This window comes from Pteropus alecto, unplaced genomic scaffold (genome assembly GCF_000325575.1).
Source record: "Pteropus alecto unplaced genomic scaffold, ASM32557v1 scaffold71, whole genome shotgun sequence".
NCBI lineage: Eukaryota > Metazoa > Chordata > Mammalia > Chiroptera > Pteropodidae > Pteropus > Pteropus alecto.
Genome location: NW_006433024.1, coordinates 10,129,691 through 10,146,822, shown reverse-complemented (window position 1 = coordinate 10,146,822; position 17,132 = coordinate 10,129,691). Strand labels below are relative to the sequence as shown.

Below are 17,132 nucleotides of genomic sequence, written 5' to 3'. Positions count from 1 at the left end.
CTTTCCTCCCAGGAGGTCTTGACCTCCTTATGCAAATAATTTACTTTCTCCCTGGAGATCAGCTTTGTATACCTGGGCCTCAGGGAGGGGCAACTGGAATGGAAAAAACGTTCAGGAGTGTCTCACTCTTACCTATATTTGCATAACTGAAAGGCCCACTCACGTAACTCTTTGCAGCCCAAAGATCTGCTTCTCTTCCTTTAAAAACAGAAATTGTTCCCTATAAATTCATACAGATAAAAATAATCTCATCTTAATCTGGAAATTCACAAATTTTATCTTAATCTAAGAGTTTGTGATTTCAGCAGAAAGTGAAAATGTCATATAGTAAAATTCATTCTTGAAAATTATCCAAATTGCCCATAAAGTACAGTGTACATTGTTCTGTGTATATAACCTTATACAATAATATGTATATATAAATGATCTGCTACTTGTAGGTAGTCATAAAGTAGATTTTTCACATGTTTCACCTCTTAGGGCACTTCAGAAAATGTATGGAGATTATAACTTGTCGGCTTTTCCAGATTCATCATCTTAAGATGGAATCTAGTAACCACTCTCTTTGTTACAGTTTTTCTAAAGCCCTCAGTTAAATCTTTAAATTCTTCCTCAAGGAGTTGAAGACCCACCTATCTGACACCCAAATAATGTCTTCATGATTCAAGAATCCTTAAAATCCTTGCCACATTATTTCCATAGGTTTTGCCAAAATGCAAGGCTCTTTCAGGTTTGATTGAAACCATTGCCCACAGGCATTGGCTTATGGAGTGAAAAGGCCTGCCAGCACCCTCACTGTTTATGTTGTTCTCGCCCTCCAGAGCTTCTGGACTTTAATTCTCAGATGTTAAATGTACTTATAATGCAATAGGACAGACTAGAATAGTTTTTATATTAGAAAAAGAATGTTTAAGGAAATGCAAAACAGGCAAATAAACTATCCATCTTGACATTTCCCTGCTCACAAAACTTCAGACTGTTTCACCTATTAAAAATATCTATATTTCTTAGTTTGGTTGTAAAGGCACATTACAGTTGGACTCCATAAAACCTTTTAAACCCTATTAACCCACTAAAGTATGCTTTTCTCTTTCTCCAATGATAACCTTTATATTCCCATGGTCATGCCATTTCTGTCATCAATATTGCCCTCCCTCATCGAAATCCCACCCCTCTTTCAAAGTCAAAGGTAAATGTTCATGCCTCCAAAAAGTTTTTATTGAACATACCATCCCTAAGTGATACCATGCACCCCACAGATATTTAGGTCCTAGCGTATGCCAGGCACTGCTCTGAATGTTTGTATTTAATAACTCAAGGATGACTATTACCATCCTTATTTTAGAGGTGAAGGGATTGATGCACAGAGAAATTAAGAAATTTGTTCAAGGCTACACAGTAAATGATGAAGCTGGATCTGTGACCAAATTGTATGTCCTTAAGCATCTACCTCTAAATCAAAGATTTTCAAATGCATTCTTGAAAATGTTTTTTATTAAACGTATTCATAAAGGAGACTGTAATTCCCCTTGGGAAGAGTTTAAATAGAGGATTGTTTTCCTGGCAGTTTTCAACGTCAAATCATGGATATGACAAATATTAAGCTCTACAAGAAAAGTAGAATTTTATAATCCTCTAAAATGGTGTATGGAGAAGAGTCAATCCAAGCTCATCAGGTCTCACCTTCTCCTTTTATGGATGAAGGAATAGAGATCCAAGTAAGAGAGAACAGAAGCTCAGACAGGTTTCTTTCTTTACCCAAGACCATACTGGTTTACTCCTCTTGCCTCAGCCATCCCACCTGATTCATCAAAATGACTGTATTCCCAAAATAGAAACTCCCTAATTTATCCTCAAATTCCTTCTTTCCTTTCTTTGTACTTGAGCCAGGGAAACAGCCCAGTCCCTCTATATTTAATATTGACTGCCTGCCTTTAGGTAGTAAATTACCCATCCCTCCTCTCTGAGCTCACCTGTCACAGTGGAATGTATGAGGAATTATGCAAGGCTTATCCAGGAGAAATTGTACTCACCTAACAAAAGTGGGATGTTCAGTCATGCATAGCCATGAAACAATTATAACAAAAATCCGGCCTGTTAACATAGCTTCCTCTGGGTTAATGAAATTCCAGGCATTTAAGGGAAAATTCTCTGTACTCTTATCACATCGCAACCTACTCTGTATACGTGTCAATCCCACTCTTCTAGAGGACAGGAAATAGGGAACTGCTCCCAGGGTCCTAGTGCAGATGAGACAGGGGAACAACCTAAGGACAGCTGTAGTTTTATGACTTTCAGAACAGAAAAGAGAGTGGGTCTAGGTAAAGTTGTGAAGTTTGGATTGGTACTCTCCTGTGGACAAAAAGGGGCTCTATAATAAATCTAGCCAAAGTAACTTCCCAGGGTGATCTGATCATAAATCCCCAACTGAGCAGGTAATGGTGGGTAGTTACACCTCAGGCCTATAACTTACTTAGTAAAGGTTATCTTTACCTTAAGCAACCCTGTCCATTGTTTTTGTGCATATAAGTTGACACGCACACCTTTGAAATGCCGCTCCCAAGGGAGCACATAATTTTGTTAACTGTCCTGTAATCCAATCAGAGATTTTTCCTGCCTTACTTTCTCCCACTTTCCTGTAATCTTGCTTATGTTCTCTCCTTAATTCTAAATGTATAAAAGGAACTACAAACTGTCATTCTGGGAAGCATTTTTCCCAGTCTGTTGTAATCTTGCTTCCAGGTGTGTCTTCTGTTTGGTTCAAATGAATTCTAGGTCTATAGCAATGCCACCCTGAACATGCCAGATCTCGTCTGATCTTGGAAGCTAAGTAGGGTTGGCCCTGATTAGTACTTGGATGGGAGACCACCTAGGAAGACTGGGTGCTGTAGATGTAAAAAATAAATAAATAGTAAATGAACTCTAATCAACTCATATAACTTTTCTACAGGTTTGGCCTTTCTTACATCAAAATTCCTTTCTTCCTTGGTTTTATTCCTACCTGTGATGCCCCTTACATTACATTTCCCTCTGTTCAGTGACACTCTTTAGAACTGCTTCAGATTATGCTCTGACTACCAAAAGTGCCGACCCTGTAACACTCCTATTCCAGAGATCTTTAACCTCAAAATTGCTTCTTTCTTTGATCAAAATACCCACTCCCCAAGTAAATTCAAGTTTAATCGTATGAAAACATGCTCTTTAAAACATACTTTACATTTTTATGTTTCAAAATAGCCTCAGTGGGCAATAGCCCGAAGTCTTTGTTGGAATTAGAAAAAGCACTTCTTGTGATGCTTTGCTTCCATCTGTCAGAATATTGTCTTAATATATCAATTTTGTTAAGTCAACACATTTTTCAGCCATATGTCTGAAAAATGTCATAATAAACATAGAAATCTGTGATGTCCACAGTGTGACTCATGCTGCCTTGGTGCAGCAGCCCTGTTAATATCGTCATAGGCTTCTTTTCTTTTTTATTTTCTGTCCTTTGACCCTCCCAGGAAGTGGTGAAAGGAGACAGGACAAGGAAGAAATCAAGAAACTGCTCAATTAACTCAGTATGACTTTGAGCATATTTCATACCTCCCTAAGTCTTTTTCCTCATCTTTGAATTTGATATAATGCCTACCTTGCAAAGAAGCTGGGAATTAAATAGTTGATGCAAACCCAATATATGGTAGCCTCAATGTAAATTAGGTGAATCTAAATGTTTAAACATGTCTAATTAGTAAAATTTCAAACTAATTGGAGAAGATATTTAGGGTCACATTGCTCAGTCTACGCCCCCTTTGAGATCAGCCCCAGAAGACAGAGAAAGAAGGGGAAGGTTTGAGCTACAAAAGGAAACATTTGCCTTTCCTCAAGATTTCCCTTCTCTGCTTCCCTTTCTCTTCTCCTTTTATACTGAGAGGAGGAATCAGTCACTCTCAAACTTGAACCTCTCTTCTTACTTTTTACTACATTAAATTTATGTCTGGACTATCCTTTTAGTTGTTATTCTACTTTGAAAGGGGCAGTTTTTCCTGAAAGAAGAGAACTGTCTTGTCCTAAATGCAAAATGCCAAAGTCTACCCTGAGGGTATGCCCCAACCAGTAAATTTCAAATCCCAACCCTACGGATTCCTCTAGGTCAGTTATCAAATATCAGCTGAATTTTCTGCTCAGACCTAGTTCACATTTCCCCTATCCCCAAATGACCCCCCACAATGCCAGAATTGCCTTCAGTACACATTAAGTATAGTTATTTATGTCACCTGCTCACTACCTATATATATGTCTAAATTATAGGTAGCACAGTGATAAAGTACGTTATTAAATATACATGAGATTAATGCTGTGGTGCATCTTGTTTGTTTCTTAAAACATGGAACCCTGTTCGAGTATTTTCAGTCTTCATGGTTTTATAAGCAGAAGCACCTGCTCACATCTTTGAAATAAATAATAGAAGAAATATTATCCTAAAATTGCTGCTGAGATTAATACAGCCACACATTTTTCTTTTCTAGTAGGGAAAAACATATTTGTAGAAAGAAAAAAAAAGGAAAAAAAGGGAGAATTATTAAAGGTCTTATGACATTAAGACATCAATCAAATGTAAAAGCAAAAAATAGAAATGATATATTTCTCCACATAGAATATAATTAGTTCATATTGCAATAAAACTAAATGAAATGTGCAACAAATCCTAAACAAGCGTTCTTTTTTAATCAACATACTGAAAATTACAGTGTAAAGGTCATTTTTGCTCTGCAATCAGATTACAGAATTTCATTTTAAATGAAGAAGACAATTTGTTCATTTTCACATGATAAGCAGTGGAATATTTCAAAACTGTGTAAAGGAAAATCTAATTTATTTATATATAGTTTATTTTATTTAAAATATAAATTATATAATGAACTAAAATAAGGGTATATTAATGTAGTTCTTACATAATTTACATCATAGGAAATCATATACTATACATGAACCATCTAGATTTGGGGAAAAAATACAATTTAGTTGCTTGACAATTATATACTAAGTTCTGAGGCTGAAGATATACTTATTCGAATATCTAGAAAACCAAATAAATTTGTTCTATAAAATCTACAAAAGGATAAACACACTCATGACTGTCCTTGTGTTTATAAATACATCTTGCTCTAAAAACATTTGAAATAAAAATTTAAAATTGCTCAGTTTTATCCTCATAATACCAATGTACTTCTATTATTGAAAAAAGAGAGAAATAAATCATGGACTATTATAGTATCACTGGGGCAAAACCCAGAATCCATAGTACATATTAACTAGTTTATTTTCTTGTGTATCTGTGGTATTCAACTAATTTGGAGATTCCCGTAATACCTTGTGGTCAGGTTTTTTATGAGTTTGGATCATAAATTAGAGAACATAGAGGCATTTGCAATCTTCCCAGTCAGAGCTGGTGTTACCTGTAGCATCAGATCATATTTTACCTATATTGCTGCTCCTGAAAGTTCCCATGCCTTGGTTTCCTCATCTGTAAAATGGAGACAATAGAATGATACATACCTCATATGGTTGTTCTGAGGATTAATGAGTTAACGGCTATAAAGCACTTGGACCAGCTCCTGGCACAGAAAAATAAATTAATAAATGTTGGCTATCACCACCACCACCACCACCATCATCATCATCATCATCATCATCATCATCAATCTCATTGCTTCTGTTCTTGCCCCCTATAGTTCATTTTCCACACAGTAGCCAAAAAGATTATACAAAGATATAACCCAACTGATGGATTTCTCCATTCAACAAATATTAATTGATCATTGTGCTAGTTTTTAAAATATGCTGACGAATTCTTGGATACTATTCTCTTTAAGAGGTGGAACCCAGTTCCCCTCCTTTGAGTGTGGGCTGAACTGAGTGACTTGTTTTTAACAAATAGAATAAAGCAGAAATGATAGTGTACAACTTCAGACACTAGGTCATAAAAAGGTATTGTGGCTTCCACTTTGATCTCTCTCATCATTTTCCAACTGCTATGTTGAGAGCAGCCTTAGGAGAAATGAAGAAACTGAGGCCTCTGGCCAACAGCCATATGAAAAAGCTTGGAAGCAGACTCTCCAGCTTCAGTTAAACTTTCAGATGACTGCAGCCCTGGCCAACAATGACTGCAAGGCTTTAAAGGCCCTGAGCCACAATCACCCTGCCTAGCCCCTCCTGAATTCCTGATCCATTGAAACTGTGAGATAATAAGTTGTTTTAAGCCACTAAGTTTGGGATAATATGTTCTATGAAATAGATAATAAAATCACCCACTATGTCCTAGACAATGTCCTAGGCGCTAGGGAGGAGACAATGATGTACAGTGTAGACAAAATCCATGTCCTCATGTGGCATTTACATTCTAGTGGGGCTGACAGAACATAAACAAGTAAAAAATAATAATAATAAAGTCAGGTAACAATAAATACTCTAAAGGAAAAATAAAGCAAAAGAAAGGTATAGAGCATCCCTGGGGATTGATGAAGAAACATGATGGGGGGTGGGGAGAAGAAGCATTATTAGATAAGCTATACAAGGAGATGGCTTTAAGCAGAAACCTGAATGATATGAAGGATGGAGCCACATCATTATTAAATGGAGAAATCGTATATATTTTTTTTTTCCAGGCTGATTAAATAAGAAAGGCAGAAAGGAGTTTGACATATTCCAAGAAGAGCCAGAGGCCAGTGTAGCCAAGGGGGAGGAACCAAGAGTGGTATGAGGTAAGGCCGGTGAGTAGCCAGGGACACCATGTAGCTTCCCTGCCTGAACCCACCCAAAGCCAACAACTGAAATGGGAAAAACACCATGCTCCTTCTGTGGGCCACAAGGCCTGCCTCTCTGACCTCATCCTCTAGGTACCCCTCAATTACTGCATCCTGGTCACACTGGCCTTTGGCTAGGATTTATCACCTTCTAAAAATATCTTGTTCATTGGCTTACATATTTATATTTGTCTCTTTCTATTAGAGTGTAAGCGACACCAGAGCAGTAGACTCCTAAAACCTTGCTGAATGAAAGAAAGGAATGTCTTCCTTTAAGACATTGGCAACAATTGTAGCCTGGCATACTCTACTACAAGGGCTTGCAGTAAGTAACCTTGGCACAGAAGAGCAAAGCAACTCCTATAGGATGGTGGGCCAGCTGTGAGCCATAGATAACTGGAACTCGCAGTTTGAGTGGACATCCATGGACTCATGGGATTCTAAAAGTTATGTATTTTTGGCTCTAAGCAGATATATTTTTCCCTCTTAGTCCAAAATAAAGATAGAAATGCACAAATCCATCAAATTATGATTACAAAATTATTTTTCTTAAAAGGATATATAATTTGTTATATTTTAAATATTGGCATAATATATTAAAAGTTATCGAAAGCTTCAGACAGAGCAAAATTCAAATCCTGTCATCTGCTTCCCATGTGACTTTGAGCAAGTTACTTAATTTCATTAAACCTCAATTTTTTTTTATCTGTAAATGAGGAGATAAGAATGCCTACTTCATTGAATTGTTGAGAGAATTCAATTAGATGCCAGGAAGTAATAAAGTGCTAAAAACAAACAAACAAAACCTATATTGATGAGAGTATGTCAAGAAACACATGAGCCAACTATGAGAGCTCCCAATGGCCAAATCTGGAACATTCTAAGCAACAAAATAGTATTGGACTATAACCTAAAGTATAAAATAAATACTCATGAGTCTATATGGACATAGATAAGTGATTGAGGAAATAGATAAATAGGAGGGAAGAGACATAGAATTTAAGATAATACATGTAGATATGAGATCATCAAGGAGGACAATAAGTCCCCACTGCTCAGGCATGGGTTGCACATATTAACTTCCTTCCGAAGAGGGCAGAATCAAGGTAGAGGGTAGGGGGGAGAGTAACTTTACAGTAGAGAAATTACAAAACATTATCTCAGCCAAGCGAACAAGGTGAATATCAACAGTGATAAACCATGTGATACTACATAACCTTGATATGATAATGATGAAAATGGCAGTTTACCTCTGTGGTTTTCCTCCCACGAATCCATAACCCCAGACTAATCATGAGAAAAACAGCAGACCATTTCTAATAGAGGTGCATCCTACAAAATAAACCAGTACTCCTCAGAACTTTCAAGGTCATCTAAGAAATTATCATAACCACGAAGAGCCTAAGACGACATGATAAGTAAATGTACTGTGGTATCCTAGATGGGATCCTGGAACTGGGAAAGACATTTAGGTAAAAACCAAGGAAATCTGAATAAACCATGGACTTTAGTTAATAATGATATATTAATACTGGTTCATTAATTGTGACAAATGTACCATACTAATATAAAGGATTAATTAATAAGGGAAACTGGATATAGGATATATGGGAACTTTCCATACTGCGTTCTTAATTTTTCTGTAACTCTAAAATGGCTCTAAAAAATAAAATCTATTTTTAAAAATTCAATTAAAAAATGAATGTAGAAAGTTTATAGAAAGTCTTCAACATGGTACCTACTATTCATCGTAGATCTTTTAGTTTATCTAATCTTAGCCATCATTGATAATAAGACAATCATCATGTTATGGGCCAATAAGAAAGAAAATCTGCCAATTAAACTATGACACAATGCCTTAAGAATGGATCTGTGAGAACCACGAATTGGTCACGCCAACCTCGCACTGCTTCGAAATATATTTTACCAACTTTGAGTAATTTGGCATGTTCTCTAGCTCTCACTTGCATTGCTTGGCTTATAATAGGCAATCCTCTGCATATGTCTTGGTAATAAATTAAAACATAACTTCATTATTTGTGAGTATCCTACTTTCTTCCCCTCATAAGGGATTTGATCATTCCTTTGCAACAAAAATATATAGAATTAGTTATTTCCAGAATGACAAATTTTCACTTCATGAAATATCAAATTTATGCCCTGCTGCTCTGTCTGTGCCATTCTGCATAAACAATAAGTTTTTGTTTTAGTGAAAAATATTGTAAGGTATATAAATGTAGAACCACTATATTGTACATCTTAAACTAATATAACATTGTATGTCAATTATACTTTAATAAAAATTTTTTAAAAAAATTAATGCGATGATAATTTGAACAATTATGATCAAACTCATGAATACAAGTAGGCAATGACAACCAGGTCACAAATGCTGCCTGGCAGATAGTAATTCTAAAATGTCATGGATTATAAAAAATATAAGCGGCATACTGATTCTAGAAATGTTAGAATGTGAAAAAGAAATGTTTGTCCTAAAGAGTTTGGATAAGCAACTGTAGGATAGACATAACGGAATACATTGCAAGATTAAAAGGAATAAGAAAAATCTATTTTTATTTACTGAGAAAGATATCTAAGACACATTGTTTAAGAATGTTAAATTAGATATGATTTACTTCTGTAAAATAAAAAACAATATATTAATGTTTATATGTACTCAAATATATCTATATAATTGTTAATAGTAACTATTACTGAGAAGTGGGATTAACTTTGTTTCGTTTGGATTTAATGATTTTACTCACATAATCAGTAAAATATATAAATAATCAGGAAAATAGAACCTTATAGTAGATCTTTAAGTAATGTTAATAATTATCCACTGGTAAAATTTTTTCATTTAAAGACTGTTTTTAAGCAAAAAAGTTAGTTGTACCAGAAACAGTTCTGGGTGTTTTTCCGTACATTCTCTTAACAACAACAACAACAACAAAATTGATTACCCATTTATCATAGATAGTATAAGGAAAGTTCCCACATAGAATAGAATTTTGAGCTAGATCTATACAATTATTTTTAGTACCGTTGTGACATAATGATAAGCAACTATTAAGTATCTAAAAGACCATGCTAATGTATGACTCATTTTAAAACACCATGTTAGGAAATACCATGCTCTTATTAAACATATACTTAGTAATGTATCCTAACTCAAAGATTTTAAGAATAGAAAAATACCATCACTTTTTCATTTAAGGGAAATAAGTTAATCAATGGCTAAAAGAAGAGGAAATGTAGAACATATTTAGTAGAACCAGGTATGTTCATTTTAGTTCAGTCTCTCTCTGTTGGTCACAAATGTTTAAAGAATGAACTGACTTTCATACTGTTTTGCTAAAATCCTCTATCACATAGTGCTAGGTAGGTACTAGACTAGTCAGTACCTACTGACTAGTAAGTTATATAAATATCTAACCACTATGCTGTATACCTGGAGCTAATATAAAATAATATTAAATGTCAACTGTAATTGAAAGAAATTTAAAAAGGGGGGAAAGGTGAAGGAGAATAAGAGGTTTGAATTTCCAGTCATGGAGAAATAATATACAGCATCGGGAACATAGTCAATAAAATTGTGATAGCATTGTACAGTGTCAGATGGTTGCTGGACTTATCGTGGTGATCACTTCTTTTGGTATATAAATGTTGAATAACTATAGTGTATACCTGAAACTAATATAATATTTCATATAAGTTATATTTTAATAAAAATATTTTTTAAAAGAATGAGCTACAGCTAATTTGACAAAAAAAATTAAATCCTCTATCATGTTGCTTACACATACTCAAACCACACAGGCATCTACATTTATGTACACAAATAAGACCTGTTCATTCCCATTGTTACAACAGTACTTATCTAGAGTTGACATAATTCCAAATTATGTAAGCACCAATCTAAGCAAATTAGGAAGTGTTGCTTTTCCTGTATTTGCAAAACAAATGCAACATTTTTAAAATACAGCCTAACACTGTTTCAACTTTTGAAATGAGGAAACAGATGACAAGCTTCAGGAAATCCTAGACTAGGTATTTTTAAGTTCCAGAGAAATCACAGTGTGCTTCTCTTTAAAACAAGACTTTTCTAAAGAAGAATTATGACTAATTAAGTGTGAGCACATGAGCACATGCAGGAAATTGGATAAAAATCCAACAAATCAGGGAAGAGTTCAGAAAATCTCTGGGGGGTTGTGTTCCTTGCAAGTACATAAACATCTTTCTGAACGTTAGTGTACTTTAAAGAGTTCTCCAAAACTGGCATCATAGAAAGATGGCACCATTTAATACATGACATTTTTGTTATTCTTTTTTTTGTGAACATAAAAAATATTTTGAAAAGTAAAGGAAATTAATTTGTAAACATTGAGTGTAGTATGGTTTTAATATTTTTTTAATCCTAGTCATAGGATCAAAAATAAACTAATTCCTTAGTATTATTTAATTCTACAACAAAAATTTGCTTTAAGGTTTTGCAGACCACAACTGCTGTAATGTCAACAAAAGTATCTATATTGTTCAGTAGAGTTTAACTTCTTATTAAATTTTACAGAGTAGTTCTATTAGTTTCTGAAATACTGGGTGGTATTATAGCTTTGTATCTGTCTTTAGGAATTATGTTACAAAAGGCCCAACTTTGCTTATGTTTCTCTTTGTTTCTGAGTTTTCAAGTACTTAATGTAACATGCTATTAAGGTTGGCATTCAGGAAAAAGATAAATTACTGAAAATGACAAAGTATCAAGTAGAAAAGAAGTCGACGCCTATAGTGGACAAATATAAAAGGATTATTTTATTTCATAAATTTTAAATACATCTTTACAGATAAGTAATTCACTCTATTGTAAAGGAAAATACATTAGATAAAGAATCTTCAACTGAATTCTTACCTGAGATTTATACAATACCTTCTTTCTCTTATACTATGAACATTCATAATAAGAAATTAAAAACCTAATGTAGAAAGATTTCAACCCACTTTTAACATAAACTTTTAAAAATTAAGTACTCATACATAAAAAGTTAGCTTTCTTTATATAACTCTGACAAATTAAGAAAAAGACCAATTTGATCCAAAAAAACAAAAGACAAAGGTATTTGTCCTACAGATATGCTCACATATTTGTGAAATAATGTATATAAAAATATATTATTTGCATCACCATTTATAATACCAAAAGATTAAAATCCATCTAAATGTCTGTCAGTAGGAATCCAGTTAGATAAATTATGGTATATTAATACAATGGAATACTGTGCAGCCATTAAAATAAATATTAAGCAGATTTCTATGTATTAATATGGAACAATCACCAAACTATATTGTGAAAAAAAAGCAAGGTCTAGAACATGGTTAACATGCTCCCATTAATGTGGAAGACAAAGATTTATGGATATACACATATATGCAAAAACATAAAATACCTCTGAAAGAATAAATAAGGAACTAATAACTGTGTTCTCCCCAAGAAATGACCTGGGTAAGTAGAAACCAGAGGAAAAAGGAAGATTTCCTTTTTCTGTATATTCTCCATCTTTCGAAGCACTTGCTCTGAAGGATATGCCTTTGATTTCCCAAAAGATTGGTGGCATTGACTTAAGGACTGCAGAGGAGACTGCCAGCTATGATTCCCACTGACATGAGAATCCCACTGAATTACAAAGATGGGGTGTGGCAGCAGCCGATGGCTTGGAGAGACAAGGCAAATCTTCAAGAAACTGATCAATTTCTATTTTACCTTTATGGAGCTCTCCTCTTTTATTTTTCAATATCTTTTAATTCCTAAAAAAGCTCCTACCTTTTGTCCCATCCTGAAAAATGTATCTCTTAAATCTGTAATATAAAAGAGAGGATTTCTAAATTTTAAAATTGTGAAATCCATTTTAAGTCATATTTTACGCAGAAGAAATTTGGTTTTCAACATACATTTGCTTTATAAGTTCATCAACATTTATATTCACTGTTGTAAGTGAATCAAGGGGAACAATAAAGCCATTTTGATAAATGTGAAAAATAGAAATGAGAAGTTATGTGTAATATCTATCTTATAACTGCTTCTGTCTCCAATTCATTTTCATGCTTTGTTTTAGTTATATAGTATCACAATGCTCATCACACAAATACATAGTTACAAGGACTAATAGGTATTTTTTTAAAACAGCATACTTTGGAACTTCAAGTTTCTCTTTAATTAAGCTTATTCAGAAATACAAAGATATGTGATAAAAAGTTTGTTTCAAAATGGTATCATTAAGAACACCTAATAATTGTTCTACCTTATAGAAGTCAAATGAGAAACATCCCAAATTTACAATAATCATGGAATCAATCTACAATAACATATCATGAGATGACAATTGATGCTATGCATTACAAAATAATTTTTGTCCAATGCAAATGGAAAACCAGAACCAGAATCAGAAAGCACAAAGCAAGTCACCTGAATCAAAGAGTAGTCTGTTGGCTTATAAGTCACATATCTTTTGGCAAAGAAAAATTGTAAATTTAGCAAAATAATATTGATGTCTTATTAGTTGACAGAAGAAACTTGACTCAAATGGAATTCTATTTTCTTCACCATGTTTAATATAATGCATATTGTGTCGCCCATAGAGGTACACTGCTCAGAGATCCTTTCACGAGAGAACTTGCTAAAAAGTCTGAGCAGCTGATAGTCTTCAGCTACAGTGCCGTCAAGATCTGTCACCGCCTCCAAACCCAGGGCACACTCTCCCCAGGCAGCTCTTGGCCAATGACCAAGCATGGATAGCTTTTGGCTGAAGGCTTGGTCATTTCTGCCCAACACAGAACTCCTGTATTGGCAATCTTTGCATTGCAGCTCTCTTTTGGAAGGGCCAAGACTTTCTCGGAGCTGCATCATTGCCCAAAGCTCTTCCTATTCAATTCTCAGTTCTTCCCTTCCCCTTCTTACAGGTGTCAGACCTTCATCATAGACTGACTTCTCCTGTTCTCTCCCTTTTATCTTTCACAAGCCTTATCCCTAATAACACTCTTGCACTTCTAACCTGTCTTGATGTCTGCTTCTCAGGGGACAGAAACTAACATATATATGTTAAAAATATATTCACTATTTTTATAACACATTTTAATTCACAAATATCAAACATATGATCTTCACTCATCTCTTTATTTTCTTGTTTGACGCTTGCAGATAATACAACTTATATAACCACACTGACATATTTGTTCCCTTTTTGCCACTTGGTTTATTAAAAGGATTTTACCTGTAAGCATTTGCAATTTGAAGAATCATTTCCCAAATAGTCCATTCCATCTTATCATTACTCTGTAGCTCTTTTCTTGGCAAAAGATACCTAAAACATTATACCATTTTTTATCATAAAAGCGATACAGCTAAGATATCCAATTAGCAAAAAGCTTCTTCCCATTTGAGACAACAGCCCAATTTGTTGAAACAAGTGCTTACTGTAAATTCAAAGTATTTATTACTGTTTTCTAAAATGTTGGAGAAATTTGCAAAGATGGCTTTTTTATTTGTTGATTGTGAATTCCATATTCTAAAACTGTCAAATATTTAACATTCAAATCAAAAGCAGAATGTGAAAATCAGCAGTAATTATACCAATTTAGTAAACATTTATCAGGACTGCTTATCAAGCCTCCACTTAAAATAGAAATTTCCAATTCTTATCAGAAACTGCAAATTTTCTGACACTGAGGCATCACCGTGAGATCCATCTGCCTGTCATGTTTATTACAACTAAAGTACACATCTCCCAGAAAATGGCCTCACAGGGCTTAAAAGCACAGGAAAGGAAAAGTTACGTCATCCTTTCAGTGGTACCCTACCAAAAACTCAGAGATAAGTTTTATTTGAGTTTGTTTTCCTGACTGTTGAAAATAGGCTGATTGCAACACAGGTGTCAGATTGCTTCTCTCTGTGTCGACTTCGAGTTCAAATTTAGGAAGTCATTCTGCCGTCAGTACATGTTGTACAAATTAACAATAAATTTCTAAGCTGAAAATACATTTTAAAAGATCCAAATTTTGCCTAAGTTGTTCTTTTCCCCATCTCATTATAGGTGCTTTAAAAGTGATTGTTACTCGCATGATTCATTGGGGCTAAAGTAACTTATCAGAGTCAAAATTTGGAAAAGAATTTTCCAAGAACAACAAAGTATTCTTGGTTTTCAGTGTTTTGAATACCCCTAGCAATGGACAGTTTTTCCAGCAAGATATCGAAGGGAAGCGATTGTTGATTCCCTATTATAATTATTTTATTAAATTGGGTGACTGTTGTGTAGCAAGACACTAAAGGAATAGGACAAGGGACAGGTAAGTTTTGATGAGCAGAAAGTATGAAGCATGGAGCACCACTTGGAGAGGGAAGAAGGAGTCACAAGGGTGAGTAGTGCCCACAGTGGCAGAAAAGCTTGGGATGTGGTATGGTTCTGGAAGCTGTATGAACTCACTAGGGAACTTAAATAGGGCAAAATGTGTTTTTAAAAATCTGGAGCTTTTTTGACAGAGGTTGTAGCAATATGCTTTCTCTGTTTCTCAACTTGTGTGGGCCCGATCCTAGGAATCAAATTGAGGACACATGATTTGTTGATGGAGAAGACAACAGCATCACATGGTCCCCCAGGGCGGGGGCTGGAAGAATTAATGCCTTCCTGGATTACTTAGATCCTTGAGAGAATCTCATTTAATTTCCTGATTTAAACACACAAAAGAGGTTGAAGTCAGCTAGAATGGTTATAAGAAGTCTTTTTCAGCTTAGAGTTCCTGTCTCTGTGAAATTACAACAGATTATGAAGGTTCATAGTATGTCGTTGCCTACTGAACACTAAACAGAACTTTCTAACACTTTCGTTGATTTTGAACATCTGTAATTCTGATGTGAAGCCTGGTACCAACAGATCAATTATACTTTCTTCAGGTGTATAAGAGATACCTGTTTTCCATAATGATGAATGAAGAAAGGCATATCCACACTCAGAAATCATTAGTAGGTAGTAAATTAGTTTGTTCTTCAGATCTGGAAGAACTGTAGTTAAGTACTTAACCATTTAATTAGATCTTCTCTAATTAGATTGTGTTATCGTTTACAAAGAAATTAAGCATTTTAAATAAATACAAATACTTTGTATAAACAAAATAATCAAAATAGTTTTATATGAATGACTCCCTAGAAATCCTCAGATAAAAAAATGTTTGTTCAAAGTTGCTTCTATTTTATAAAAGATCCCAAGTTATTGTTACCAGTCATTCTTCAAAGCCCAGTACAGTTTCTACTCCCCAATAAAATTCCCTCCACAGACTTCAACAGCAAAGATTTCTCTCACCTCTGAATTCATTAATTTTAGCTTAGTACCTAACTACCCTACTGCAAGTCGGTTTAAGATTTCAAACTCTTTGGAAACTGAAACCATTTTTCTTTGCTCCTCAGTCAAGGCTTAATACAATGTTGAGCACATTTTCATAGGATTTACTTTGTGTCAGAGACACTGTGCTAAGCATTGTATAATATGATCCTCACAATCACTTTCTAAGGATCTATAACTATCCCATTTTTAGCAATAAGGAAACTGAGGCACAGAGTTGAATTTACAACACAGAAACAAGTAGTGAGCCAGGGCTTCAAACAGGGCGGTCAGAAGCCAGAGTTCAGTCTCTTAACTACAGTGCTATAAAAATATAAGAAAAGTAAATAAACAGTGGCTTTGAAAGAAAACTAAACAGTGCTTTGTTCTATTCTAAATGATAATTATGTTTGCTCAAACTAGAAACCTTTAAAGAATCAGATCTTTGAAAAATGAATACAAATAAAAAATTCTCTAAATCAATGTGTGACTGTTAAATAAAATGTAATTAGAGAGAACATAAAAAACTATACCTAAATAAGTCTTTTGAAAATTAATATTAGTAGAGGTTAAAAGTCAAATCCTGGACTCTCTTAACTATATTTTTATGAGAAAGTAGTACTAAGTGAGAGAGAAATAATTCTTATGCTCAAATACTGTCAAACAAAATGCCTAAACAGATCTTTGTTTCAAGTGTTAGTGAAAACTTAAATAAGGTGAAATTGCAATTCCATGTATGTAGTTATACTGAGGTTATTGGTGGAAAGGGTAAAAAAGAAGCATGACCCAGTGTTGCATATTTCCAGGAGTTTGTTTCTGCAACACATTTCGGCCACATTCTATTTTTATACGAACCTCAGGGAATCAGGACCGGGAAATATGTCTCTAAGGACATATATCAGAGTAAGTTTTTCTAAAGTCAACAAATACTTACTGAGTCTTTTGTGAGCCAAGCGCCGTGCTAGGCACTTTAGGCATTGCAAAA

The 17,132-nt window shown here is 34.4% G+C and overlaps 1 pseudogene; it reads left to right on the top strand.

The window, feature by feature from the left end:
• The first annotated feature begins 2,775 nt into the window (after positions 1–2,775).
• Positions 2,776–2,894, top strand: LOC112476649 (annotated as a pseudogene).
• The last annotated feature ends 14,238 nt before the right edge of the window (positions 2,895–17,132 follow it).